This window comes from Trichoplusia ni, chromosome 7, assembly GCF_003590095.1.
Source record: "Trichoplusia ni isolate ovarian cell line Hi5 chromosome 7, tn1, whole genome shotgun sequence".
In the NCBI taxonomy this organism is placed as follows: Eukaryota; Metazoa; Arthropoda; class Insecta; order Lepidoptera; family Noctuidae; genus Trichoplusia; species Trichoplusia ni.
In genome coordinates, this window is record NC_039484.1 from 6,746,282 (window position 1) to 6,759,642 (window position 13,361).

The window sequence follows — 13,361 nt, forward strand, 5'->3', positions numbered from 1 at the left end:
GATCTATATCAAAAATGTCAATTGGCAAGGTGGCAACACTTTAGTAATATGAAAATTCACTATAAGCTATTTAAATGCTGCTGCTAAATCTAATAAATCGAGCCGTAATTTCGTCGTTTTGACAAATAGATTTTGTATGCACACTTTATTACAAATGTGAATATTATGAAATATAGTATCAATCAGTCGGCCGATGGCGTCACTACGACAATTGTCGACTTCGCGAAAGCTACGTTCAATTCAGGGGAGGTATTACCAATAAACAACATAGCACGCAGATAGCGATCACATAATCCTAACAACGAAAGTGGTAGAGGTGCCCTTCCTCCGGATATCGACATTAAATCTATATTACGAAACAAACAGGAAGCGATAAGGTAACTTTAACCTATTCGTAACCGAGATACTATCATTATTACTTACTGCCTCCTTCGTTTACGCCATGGTCCCGGTCTTAAGCATATTTAATTATTAGCATAATTATTTTGATGCCCTTAGAATCAGTGAATACGTGCTTATTCATAGAGCGTTACGATATGGCTGAGGATAAAACTAGAATCACCACGGTTAGCAAGCAGATAGGTGATCGTTGATTGTTCTGCTGCCTTTACTTGCCTAGGAATGATAGAAAATGCTTTATCTAGTAAAATATACATACATATTACAAGGTTTTCATGCTGCACCTATTTTGGGTGAGAGGTTCAATGTGGTTGTTTAGAGAATTATTTTTATTTTTTTTGTTATCAGAATCAGAATTATTTATTTGCGATATATGTGTGCAGTGGTTGGTCTTACTTTAATTAACAGTGCGCTATGAAAACATAAAAAACAATAAATTATATTTACTTGTAAAAAGATAAGTTCCTTTCTAGTTCTAAATGCACATAATTACATTTTAAAGTACATTCAATTGATTTATTTATGTAAATTATACTGTATATTATCGGGAGGTTCGCCATTGTGCTAAAGAGACGACGATCTACATCGTGGATAGCGCTGTCACGCTCCCACCCGGTATCAGTAACAATTATAACATATGAAGATGTACTAAGAAACCTATTCATAACACAAGTAAAGCTAATAAACCCCGGGTTTTACACAAATTGTGACGTCACAGCTGTAAGAGGCTGATAAGATCTGTAACGTGTTTGTTTCTATTTCAAATCAATGACGAAAGCGTTTATAGTGCGAAAAATACTTATAGGTACTTAATTACGTACTATTATCTTAATTGTTTACGTAAGTTACTTTATTTAGGAGTTGTTTTTGCTTGTTTCAGTCTCACACCTTACTTTAATAGGTTACTCGTAAGCGTAATGTTGATTATATTTTAACACAAGTAACTTTTACGAGACAAACTTTTTATTTACGCTAAATGAACAGTTTTCATTTATAGGTACTGCCTGCATCTATTGTATGTACTAGCAAAGAGAAAAAAAAATGCATTATGAGCCTTTTTTTCTTTCTGTTAATAAGCAAGCAAAAGGTGACATTCTAAAGAGATATCCTCCGAACTATTTGAATTAACAATCTGGTTGATTTATGTTCAACAACACGTCTTTTAATTAGTTTTAATCAACAATTATCGTTAATTCTGTTTGTAATTCTTTTAACTTTAAACCTATCGTATATTTGTAACGCTAGCCAACAGTGTAATGTTTTCAACACAACACTGTGAAACAGTATGCGGGCGGGACATCGCTTATCACCCTCAACCGTTGCAGTCCGCAATTCAGAGCGATACCCGATAATAATTACTGTTTTACATACTTATGTAATGAACTAACATAATGAATAGCGTAATAAAATTAAACGCATTGTTAACATGCATTCTGTTTACATTATATTTTATTTATTTATGGTAATGTGATTTGTTTACCGTCTTCCATCAACGGCATGAGCTGAACTCTCATTTTTAAATTTGGAGGAAAACTGGAGATCATACAGACTGGAAAATTGGAAGGTGCCACAAAAAAGGCAAATTTCTTTATAATATTAGGTAGCTAGCACACGCAACAGCTGCAACTGATATGCTATCCTTATTTAGATTCAAATCTCAAATGACTGCACTCATTATGTTATGCGTTCAACAAACCACCTCTAGACATTTAGGTTTTTACGAACGTGATAAGGCAAAGTATAGCTCATTTGATAACAATCCACGAAGCAGGTTTAGTTGCCAAATTTGGGCAGATAGTAGCGGCATTTGTGCCGGAACACGACTTGATTATGTGCTGATGTTTTCCGGCAACATGTGAGCACTCGTTTACTAGATTTAATCAGGGGCTTGGCTACGATGTGTGTTCTCAGAAGAAAAAAACACAGAAATTGTTCGTTTTTATTCCAACTAACCTAAAGTACCTATATACATGAATGCACTGGAGTTATGTAGCTAGTGTATAGCTATAGTCTTTAAAAAAACCTTAAGATCCGCGGTGTAGTTAAGCGCAACAATGGGTGGATATCTAGATAGTAGGTAAATCTTTAGCGTAATTGAAACTTATTGAATTTAATTACATGCTTAGGATATAATACAGTACATATTAACTTTACAGGACGTGTCGTGTAATGCGACTTAAAGATTACCCTGTGGATTAGCAAAGCCATTATTCAGTACAAAGAGGCTTTTGGGATTAGCTAATTCATTTTATGCATTGAGATAGAAGTTCGTGACATCACTTGTGCACTTTCATTGCAGTCTTTGTGTACTTTGTTCAGTACCGAATGTTTTTGGTTGAGTACAATATAATCGTGATGATCAGCGTCATCGGACGATAACACTATAAAGAGCAACGGCACTTGTGTTCAAAACATGATAAATTTCAATTAACAAGTAGGTATCATATTATTTGCGATTCAGGAGATAAGTTCTCGTTGAAAGCCACGTGGAGCGATGCGTCGTGTATTAAACGTGCACACTTCTTACCTATTACCATCAATCATATCACAAGAACCATTCATTAGACACGAGAAAACAAATGGCAACTATGTATGTTAATTGTAACATTTCATAGTTGATTGTCGTTTACGTTAATGTGGTGCGTATGAGAATTTTTACAGACTACTTTCCTCAAATATAAAGGAAGGTGTGAAAGAGAGACGCCGTGTAGTGCATTGTCACGTTTCCACATCTATGATATACTTTAAGAGTAGGCCTCCAGGCTGGTTGAGTTTAACAAAACTCATAGCCCCATTTTGTATGACAAATGGAACTAAAGTAAAAAGAAGAGAAGAATAAGAATCAGGTATATAAAAGGTTAGATCTTAATAAATAGATAAAAGACTTACGCCGGAAATACGTATTGTAATTATCAACTTAATACATTGCACAAATAAAGCAATTGTTTCCTTAATATCATGGCTAATTCTTGGAAAATTATAGGTTGGATGGCGCGCTTGTAGATTAAAGACTCATTGTGATTTAAATGTCAGATTCATTTTCTCAGGCGGGTGGCTTTTGTTTCGTTGGGCCATACATGTAGAGGTTAATCGCAGTAATTGGTGTGTTATCAAATGATAGTGTTATATGATATCGACTTTAGCTAGCAGTATTCTGGAGATTCACTCTACAGCAGTGTGCTCATGGCGTGTATCGGTGGTTTGTAAAGGGCAGCTAAACGATTACCTCGAGACGACGCTGGTGACCTCCTGATTACTGCCGGGTTCTCGATCCTCGTACACATTCATAATGGATTAATAATAAAAAAGATGAAAGGCCACCTGAGGCCGCCCGATACTTTCAATAGGACTTGTGTACGTATTTGGTAGATCAGGAAGCGTAGTTCTCTGTTTCCTGCTGTTGTACAGCGAACCGCACAACTCTCGTTACAATTCGAATCAAACAGCATCCTTAGTACAAGGCAGAAAGGTTGATTTTCGAAAATCCATGTTACCGAAGACAAGCTGCTCATTATACTACGTAACTAAAGGTACTGCTTGTTGAGGGTTTTGCTAAAATTATGACTTGGGACAACAACTCAGTATAAGTTACTTATGCAACATTAACGTCCGCGTCCGGGCGTAGTATAGCTACTACTGTAGTACAACTACATGCAGTCATGTACTACATGGACTGAGGCTCTTTTCAGCTGTAACACACTGATCTAGTAACTTTTGGCATTACTAGTTGACGTGGATAGGTCGATTAAAGAATACTATTAGTTTGAATTGAATACTCGTACTTACCTACTTATTTCCCTAAGCAAGATAGAAAAGATAAAGCCAACTTCCGTATAAAAAGGAAATAGCTTGAACAATACAATCAAAACAATTGTCTCCAAACACAAGGCCACATAAACCGCACAGTTCTTCGGAAACCTAATTTGTGGATACTTGTAATGTAATATTGCGATTGCTCACGTCATTAAGCATTGTGTAATAATTACAACACGGCGCAAGTTTGTACTATATTTGTGTATGAAATCGTGCATCGACTGCACGCACGACACCCGGTGTGTGCGAAAAAACACCAAGTTAACGTGATCCGACGCAATTAGTCCCATGCGAGCAATCGTAATCGTTTCGTCACAGACCAGCTTAGTCAACATTTATAATCAAACCGTTTGCTGTTAGATAAGGGAACAAAAACAATATAATACGTGCTTATAGATTAAAGGCATGACCAAATATTTTTTGGCGGGCAAACTTAAGTTTATAGCGTTTCATGGTCTTTAAATACGCAATATTACTTTGATGTGAGAATAATGATGATTAAATGTAATATTTTTCGTCATCAAATGTCAATTACCAAATAGAATTACAACAGGTCTTGTAATTTCCTCATTGAATGTGCGCGTGTTCAATAACTTTGATAGTACTTTTTTATTTGTTTGTTTCGAGTAAGGTGAATATATCTGAGACCACATAAACATCGTTATGAATGGGTCTCATAAATAATTAATAGTAAGTTTAACGAGAATCATGCGACCATTAGCCGGTGTAAGAGATTGCAGAAACCGCGTCTGTGTAACTTCGATTCGTTTAATTCTAAAGCACGTCAATAAAAACTTGCAAAGCTGAGTTCACTGGTTGTTATCCAACAATATTTCATAATGTATTCACGCATCATTTAATCCAGTGATTCATTGCGATGCCGGAACTGGAATGTCTGTAAAATAAAATAAGTACACTAGATATAAAGCGATACATAACATTTTCAATCCCTCGACATTTTACGTATTATTTATATCGCAAGTAGTATGAGGCTGGACACTTAAAATTTATGTTATTACAAGTCGTTATTGACCCTATGTTCATAGACATAAGCTCAGAGAGTTAAAAGAAAATAATAGGTTTACTGGATCTTGATCGGTGCGAAAGTAATCGCTTCGTTTATTATTTTATTATATATTTAACATGTTCTGCAATGCTAGTACTTTATTTATTGGCAGTATTATAATTTTTGGTAAACATTTTGATGTACAAGCAATAAGGTAATGAGACCTTCGAGGTTACAATAACTCCACAATCCTTTACTTAATAAAGCATATATTTTCTTACAGAATTACTGATAATTAATCTAGCCGAAGCGGTTTACCTGATAGGCTGGAGTCGAGAAGGGCTGAACACCTGGCAAATTATAATGAAGACTACAATAAAACAATTCTGAGCCATTGACGACCCGTTCTGAACACACGACCAAGGAATACACAACACAGATCCCTTGCACGCACTAGTTTTTAAACGCCACGAGCGGTTTTCTGCCATTTCCATTTTGTACGACAACCGCTTTAGCTACGAAGCTGTCTGTTTTTCCATTTTGGTGTGAAAAACGCCGAGCCTTCCGGTAACCACTAGTGCGTAAGACCACTTAAAACATTTATTTTCTGGTTTGCTGTGCACACGTTATCTTGTTTTTCCTTATGCGAGAACAAAACAAGTTACCGTGATAGGAAACGAATCGTAAATGCTAATATAATAAGGTAAAAGTATGTAAAATGGTTGTTAGGGCTTATTAAGATTACCTTGTTTAATTTTAAGAGCCTATCGAAGTACTAAGTGCATATTGGAAAATCGAAATAACGCTTATCATTGTCAAACTTCAATCTTCCTTTGCATTCAATTACTTGTATAATTCTATTTATTTATGTTTTGTTTTTGTATCTCACGTCTAAAGTGTCTACTTTAGGGTTTGTACTAACTCGTACATAATACATATTAACCCTTATCAGGCATCTAGAAAGATGACATGCATAACATTCATAAAAGAAAAAAGAAATGTGTTGCGTCATAAATATGAAATTAACGTAAATCTAATCGCTAGTCACTACGTCCGTGATAAGGGTAATGAACTATATGTAAACAATTTTTAGGTGCGTTTTCCCTTATCTCGTCAAATCGTCTATAAAAATTTGAACGATTATACAAAGACGTGATACTTTCTAAGTCCTGTACTTCGACCCTGAACGTTCTTATCACGTGGTGGTAGTTCAAGTTGGTGTCAGAGATACACACCCTTCAAAGAATAATGTGTCAGTTTCCTCATGATATTTTCCTTCACAGCTTTCATTCAGTAATACTTTGTAATGCACTCTTGAATTGAAAAAGCCGAGATTCGAATCACCGATTGTTGACTAGGCAGTCCAACAGACATACCACTAGGCTATCATGACGACCCTGAATAAACTAATGTGTTTCAACAACGCGACGTGTAAATAATGAATAATTTACCATTGTCAGGAACTATTTTTGCTTGGCACACGTTATTCATGGCAGCGGTTTTCCTCTGCAAGCGTAACGAAAACAATTGATTAAGGTCTCGTTAACCTATTTTAATGAAATACTATCGGTAAGGATATAATTAGCCCGTGATATATCGAATACAGTTTCCAAATATATACTAACTAGCTGTTGCCCGCGACTTTGTCCCCGTGGGTAGAAGATATAAGTTATGATTCAGGTATACCTTCCCGGAATTTTTCACATTTTCCATTGTATCTTAGCTCCTATTAGTCGCAGCGTGATGGTTTATAGCTCAAAGCCTTCCTCGATGAATTGTCTATTCAACACAAAAAGAATTTTTCAACTTGGACCCCTGAGATTAGCGCGTTCAAACAAACAAACTCTTCAGCTTTATATATTAGTAATTTAGATTAGATACGATTTAGATTAGATTCCCAATACATTGAATAGCCTACCGCAGACTGTTACCAGATTATTGTATGGAGGTTGGATAACTTGGAATTATGTAAATCTAAACTATGACTGCACTGAAAGTTGAAGAGATTAGTAATGAACATTGCTTTTATATTTGATAAAGCCTCCTTAAACTTTTGAATTTCGTATATATGTCGACGATGTTGTACTTACCTACTCGATTTTAGCTTTGCTTGTAACGGTTCGAATATAATTGTAATTAAGTACATTAAGTTGTAAAGCCATACATGAGTATTGATATTCCTCGTATTTTTCTTTCTCTCAGGCGCCATATTAAAGCGTTTCTTGTATTCCTATCGGCTATAGGTTGTCGTGATGTACATTTACATAACTACTTTGTTGATCTTATGTAGTTTTATTCTCGTTACATACGTATTTATGATAACATTATAAAGTCTAAGTATTTTCCGTATCGACTGTAAAATCCATATCAGCCTTAATTTCTTTTCCAACAATACGTGACTAAATGTACAAAGGAAAATTCTATTTTATCTCCGATAGTAACTTATTATCATGTTAATTGCCCTTTGCAGTTTATTGAATGATCTAGTAATGAGAATTTAATGATCGGTATAATTATGACGCGGTTCGTAACAAGAGCGGGAATTATTAAAAATACATATGGACAAAAAATGCTTTGTAATTAATAGTAAGGCTTTACATACGTAAAAGTCGCCAATCCTTTAATATTTGGCAAGGTATGAACTAGTATAAAGTATCAAAAGGAAATCAATTTTAAGTCGCCGTTAAGATGCAGTCAAAATATAACATCTTGATAACACAATTAGCTAACCGTGATTCAAAATACACAACCACAATATTAATATATTAAACAAAAGTAATATAGTGTGTATTGCACTTTTAATTATCATAACAAGCATGCACTACACTATGGACTCTTTGAGTCATTTAATAACAGGTAAATGTATGAAAAATACAAAGGAGACTAACATCAGTGCTAGACAGAAACTCACATTGTATTTTTCCATTATAATGGATACAATTAAAGGCGTTTCTGTATAATGAATGAGATTTACGCGTCGCAGGTCACATGTAGCAGACATCAGTGACGAGATTCACGATCTATGGATAGCATTTGCATAGCTCATGCGCAGTATTTTACTCGGCTATTTCCTAGATTAAAAATTGTTGGAAAATATGCGTAAACTATGCTTATCTTTTTATCTCATCCGACTGTTTGATGGTTAAAGTTTATCTTATTTTAATCGTGCGAAGATCCAATAAAAAGTGGTGTTCCCCAAGGTGGTATAATGGAACCTCATGTTACCACTCTTATTGCAGGTTCAAGGTAAAGGTGTAACACTGTTCTTTCACTTCACTAAGTGTTAAATGTATCTCAAAAAACGATCCCGGCGAAATATGGATTGTGATTTTAGTAGTATTTACTTTTACTTGGAAAATGAACTTTCTCATTTGCGGGCAAGGTTCTGATTTGAAAAATACATCTCTTGAAAGAGAATAAGCAGGGTTGCGTCGTTTCAAATTAATTGTATTGAAAGTCTTTTAGCAATAAGCAGACAAACGCGTCGGCTGGTCGACTCACTAATAGTTCCAATAACGCTGATCGCTCACGAGGAAGTTTAGGACCGGTTCTGCCTCACAACCGACGTAGTGTCGCCGGCGATATACACATGCCATTTATTATAATACCCTCCTTCTACTGACAGTTTACAACTAGGAAGTATTGGTACTCGTATGACGCGATCATTGCAGCGTTTATCGTAAGTTATCGCTCGTTACGGAAAGTTCTGGGTCTTTGTTTTAATTTCGTGTCAACCGGTTGAGAAACGAGTTTCATAGAAGCTGTGATAATAAAGCGTAAACAAATAAAACAACTAAATTATCCAAGTAAACCTAACCAAAATGGCGATTGCTACTAATAAAATGCAAATTTCTAATGGAATGTTGCTACTTTAAATCAAAATTCTGCTACAAAAGCTCGAAGACAGTGTTTAAAACAGCGAATCCTGGCCGCTTCGAGCACCTAATCGCGGTTGGAACGACTCGCCTCGAATTATAACAGCACGCACTAATTTGAATAATGAACAATGTTACCCCCACAACCGGTTTGATCACGCGACCGCGCTCCGACGTGCCTGCGCGAGCGCTGGTTTACGACCAAGGGATGCTGGCCTATAAACGTGAGCAGTAATACCTTTGCCATTCTCTCGTTCCCTCAAATCGAATACTAAAAGAAATTACGATTCGAACATGGCATTGTTGCTTCAATTCTAACTGTCGAATTAAACCTGTAAGAGCTTCAAATAATGGTTAAAGTTAAAGACGTATCTGGTCTTTAACCACCTAGGAACACGAGGCAATCAATCATCAAAAGTTTTTTCGTTTGTTAGGGGTTCGGTCATAATTTAAAAACAAAAGGTTCTAAGAAAAAACTGTCGCCCGCAGAGTTGGGACGAGAACAAAGCGCGCATTCGCCAAGTTATGTTTTTAGGCACAATCTGGAAGTAGGCCTGGTCATTTGAACTGCCACATAAATCGCGCCCGTGTGGACGGAAACAATGAGAACAGAAATTTTTGTTTTGTTTTTTTTTTGCCAACGAAATAGTCGACTAGCGGGATATTACATAAGATCGCTCGGCATTTCGATACCACTTACAAACGTCCGACTGACTCCGATCGACCGGCTTTGTGCGTGTTAGAAATAAATCCAAACTGGTATTGCTTATTCGCATTGAACCAGTCTGTATCCAATACTAAGTCAATTATGCAATTAGCATAATGTGGTATTGAGATGATTACTTTGTGTAATAAGGAAAGGAAGTCATTGAGCATGTGATATGTAGCTGTCTTAATTAAAGTAGCTTTATTATTATTTTGAATATTGATACTTGCTTATTATATTCGCCCAGTTATGAGATCACTATCTTGTTTTCAGGAAATAGACCGCAGCATCTTATTATAAACAAGTTTATCTTGTGGCCAAATTAAACGGATTGTTTTCGCTTTCGTAGAGATAAATATTATTAGGTACTGTATGTAGTATTGAGTTTATCGTCGACACCATTAATTAATATTGCGCTTATCGAATCGAAGTGGGTTGCGGGTTGTTCTGTTATAATTAAAACATTAATATTTTCATTCCTCTTTTTATTTGTTTTACTATTTCGTATTGACTGTTGATCTATTAGAAATATAAAAGATATATAATTAGGTATTTGAGATGTGACTATTTTTAAATCTGTCAAATTCGTTAAAAAAACACGGAATCATTTAAATTAAATAAAGTTTAAGATAATAGGTTAACGGGTTAGTTCTATGTCATGCCGGAAGTTTGGGCGACCCGCATGTGCTAAAATATTGCCACTGTTACATATTCATCATGTTTATGATGTATATAATATATTATACCAGGTATTACCATAAGTAACACATAAAGGACTTGATATATTATGCTGTTTTATTGTTAATCTATGGATGACACGAAATATTTTATGTTTAAGACAATACTGTGAAACTAGTTAATTGTATTTGTTAATAAAAGGAAATATTGATTTACATTAATGTTAAGAATACATTAAAGCTACAAATAAGAGCCTATGATAGTTATTATATTGTTTACATGTCAAGAAAGAGTTTCATTTTAGCTTTATTTATGCGTATCAACAATACATACGCACGAGAAATAGCTCTACTTTGAATTTCTGATAAGTAACGGTTTTTTTTCAATTCTTTCTTGTACATAAATATCTAAAATAAACTGGCCTACTTAAATTATTTATCTGATTGTAAGTAACCTTATAATAGAAGATAATTAGTACTTAATCTTAATCCTAATCCTAGCTTATTCCATGTGGTACAAAAGATTCTACTAAAACTACACAAAAAGAATCCATATTATCCGGTGAAGTTGTCAAAGCGAACGCAAAGGGTAAATTAAATAGACCTCGGATGAAAATCGTGTTAATTTTATTTCGTACCAAAATTAGCGAAAAACAGCTACAGAAAACAAATAAAAGCACATTGATTGACTCCCAATAAAAAAATCATAACTCGAAGCATTGTAATTTTAAATGAGTTTGTTCGGTTCCAGCTTTATCATTGAAGTTAATAATTGAAATATATGGTGTGAGTTGAGACGTGGAGACGGGAGTCCGATATGCTTATCAGAGCCGTCGACCCCACTATATGTGCCCGATAAAGGCCCGCCAACCAACATGTACCTTCCTTAAAACAACACACAACATATAAAACATTCAAAAATCAACTTTATGTCTTTACTCATAAAGACGCCAGCAGATCATAGTGTTGTCATGCTAGCAAAAGACTGTTCCAAAAATATCGACATTTAGTATCGATGATTCTAATTCCACGATTTTGATATAATCTGCTTTAAAATAATGTAGAGCAACGTACGGCTTAAGGTAATTAACAATAGTTTTTTTATCTATGGAATTATCATAGATTGTATTTTATTGTTGAGTCTATTGTGCTCTATGAATAAATAAAATAACAATTTATACAGAATTCGCGTTATTTTTTGAGATACTCGTAAATAAACGTAACCAAGAACTGAAATTACTAGAATTTTGAAGGAAAAGGATACATACATTTTGTCTAGTGTATGATCTATTGTTATTAACGTGACAAATAGAACACTATAATAATTATCTATCTATTGATAAGACACTACTTGATAGGAGGTTTTAAAACTCTAGTAATTTTGCATGGCAACTGATTAGATTTTCACAATAAGCCCATTGCAAATTACTCTGAGTTGTAGTTGCACCATCTCAACTCAATGTCAAATAATCGGATAAAGTAACGATTTTCTATAGAAAATTATTTTATGGTAACATTAGATGGTGCAATTTGCTCTTTGGGCTTTATCACGACTATTGCTTAAGCTAACGAATTGCTTAAGCAATAGAAGATATGTTTGAGAAAAGAGTAAGTAATTCATTTAAAACCTAGTACCCTACCCTCTAGCTCTTCGCTAAGTTCTAGTTTAAAAGGATAAACACTTAAGTAGCCTAGACAAGAAATTCCTTATTATATGATCGTGATAATTTTATTTTAATTTATTTATTTCTAAGTATGTATTTTCGATGTCTGTTGTATATACACCATCTATTCTATAATTTACACGAGAGCAAAAACTCTGTAACCCGTACCAACGTCGAACAGTTATGCGCAATGTATCGTAACGAAAAAAAACACACTGCAATAAGGGTTCGCTCAATAAACAACTCAAAAATAGAAAGCGTACTCGCCACACAAACGCGAGTGTGAAAAATAACAGCACGCACAATAATTGTATCGTTGGGCATCGGCTGGCTACTGGCAGCCCAGTCGTCGACTTCACAATTAGCCATCAATTGACCCCAGCGTCCCCAGCCGGCGAAGGCGGCTCTACCAATCACGTGAACCGGCCTTCGTTGGCAACGAGCATCATGCGGAGTCGTGATCATCACACAGCCATGCACCAGACGTACAGCTGATACTTTCAGTGCATCGCGTCAGTTCAATTGCCAATCAACAAGTCGCAGGTTAATTGTGTTTGTGCCTTTGCGGCATGCAACGCGTACGTTTTTGCGTGCGCTCCACTGGCATAGTATTTGGTTTCTAGAATTTTTGTTGTTTGATCACGTTTACGTTTAGTATTTTTATTGGGCATGCTAAAGAACTAGTTTGAAATATTTCGGTATTGTAACTTCAAAATATGTTTTTAGAGGTTTATGGCAGTTCTACCCTATTCAATAAACGTTATATTTTTAAAGAGCTATTTTTAGCTCTACTGAAAACAAAATACAATAGCCCTAGCTATTTTTCAATCAATTTAAAATATGAGGGCAATAAATATATTTTGCCTTACAATTTCTAAAGATAATATTCGTGACCACTCTAGCGTTGCGTAGGTTGCTTACAATAACAAACTTTCTTACAATGTCGTCGTACTAATTGCGAATGGACAATTATAAAAATGAACGTACTTTTCCCGTTTAAAAAATGAATCATATTCAATTATCTAAAACTCTATATTAAGTAATGGAGGTCACAAATAGGTAGGCGTTGAATACTGATTGTAATTAGACAGCGCATGAAATGTATGAACATAAGATTTTGTAGAATTCCACTGGTACTCTACCTTTTTCAACTCAATGGATGGCAAATACATGTATATGTAATGTTTTATGTACTTTCCTAATATGATGTGTTCATACGCA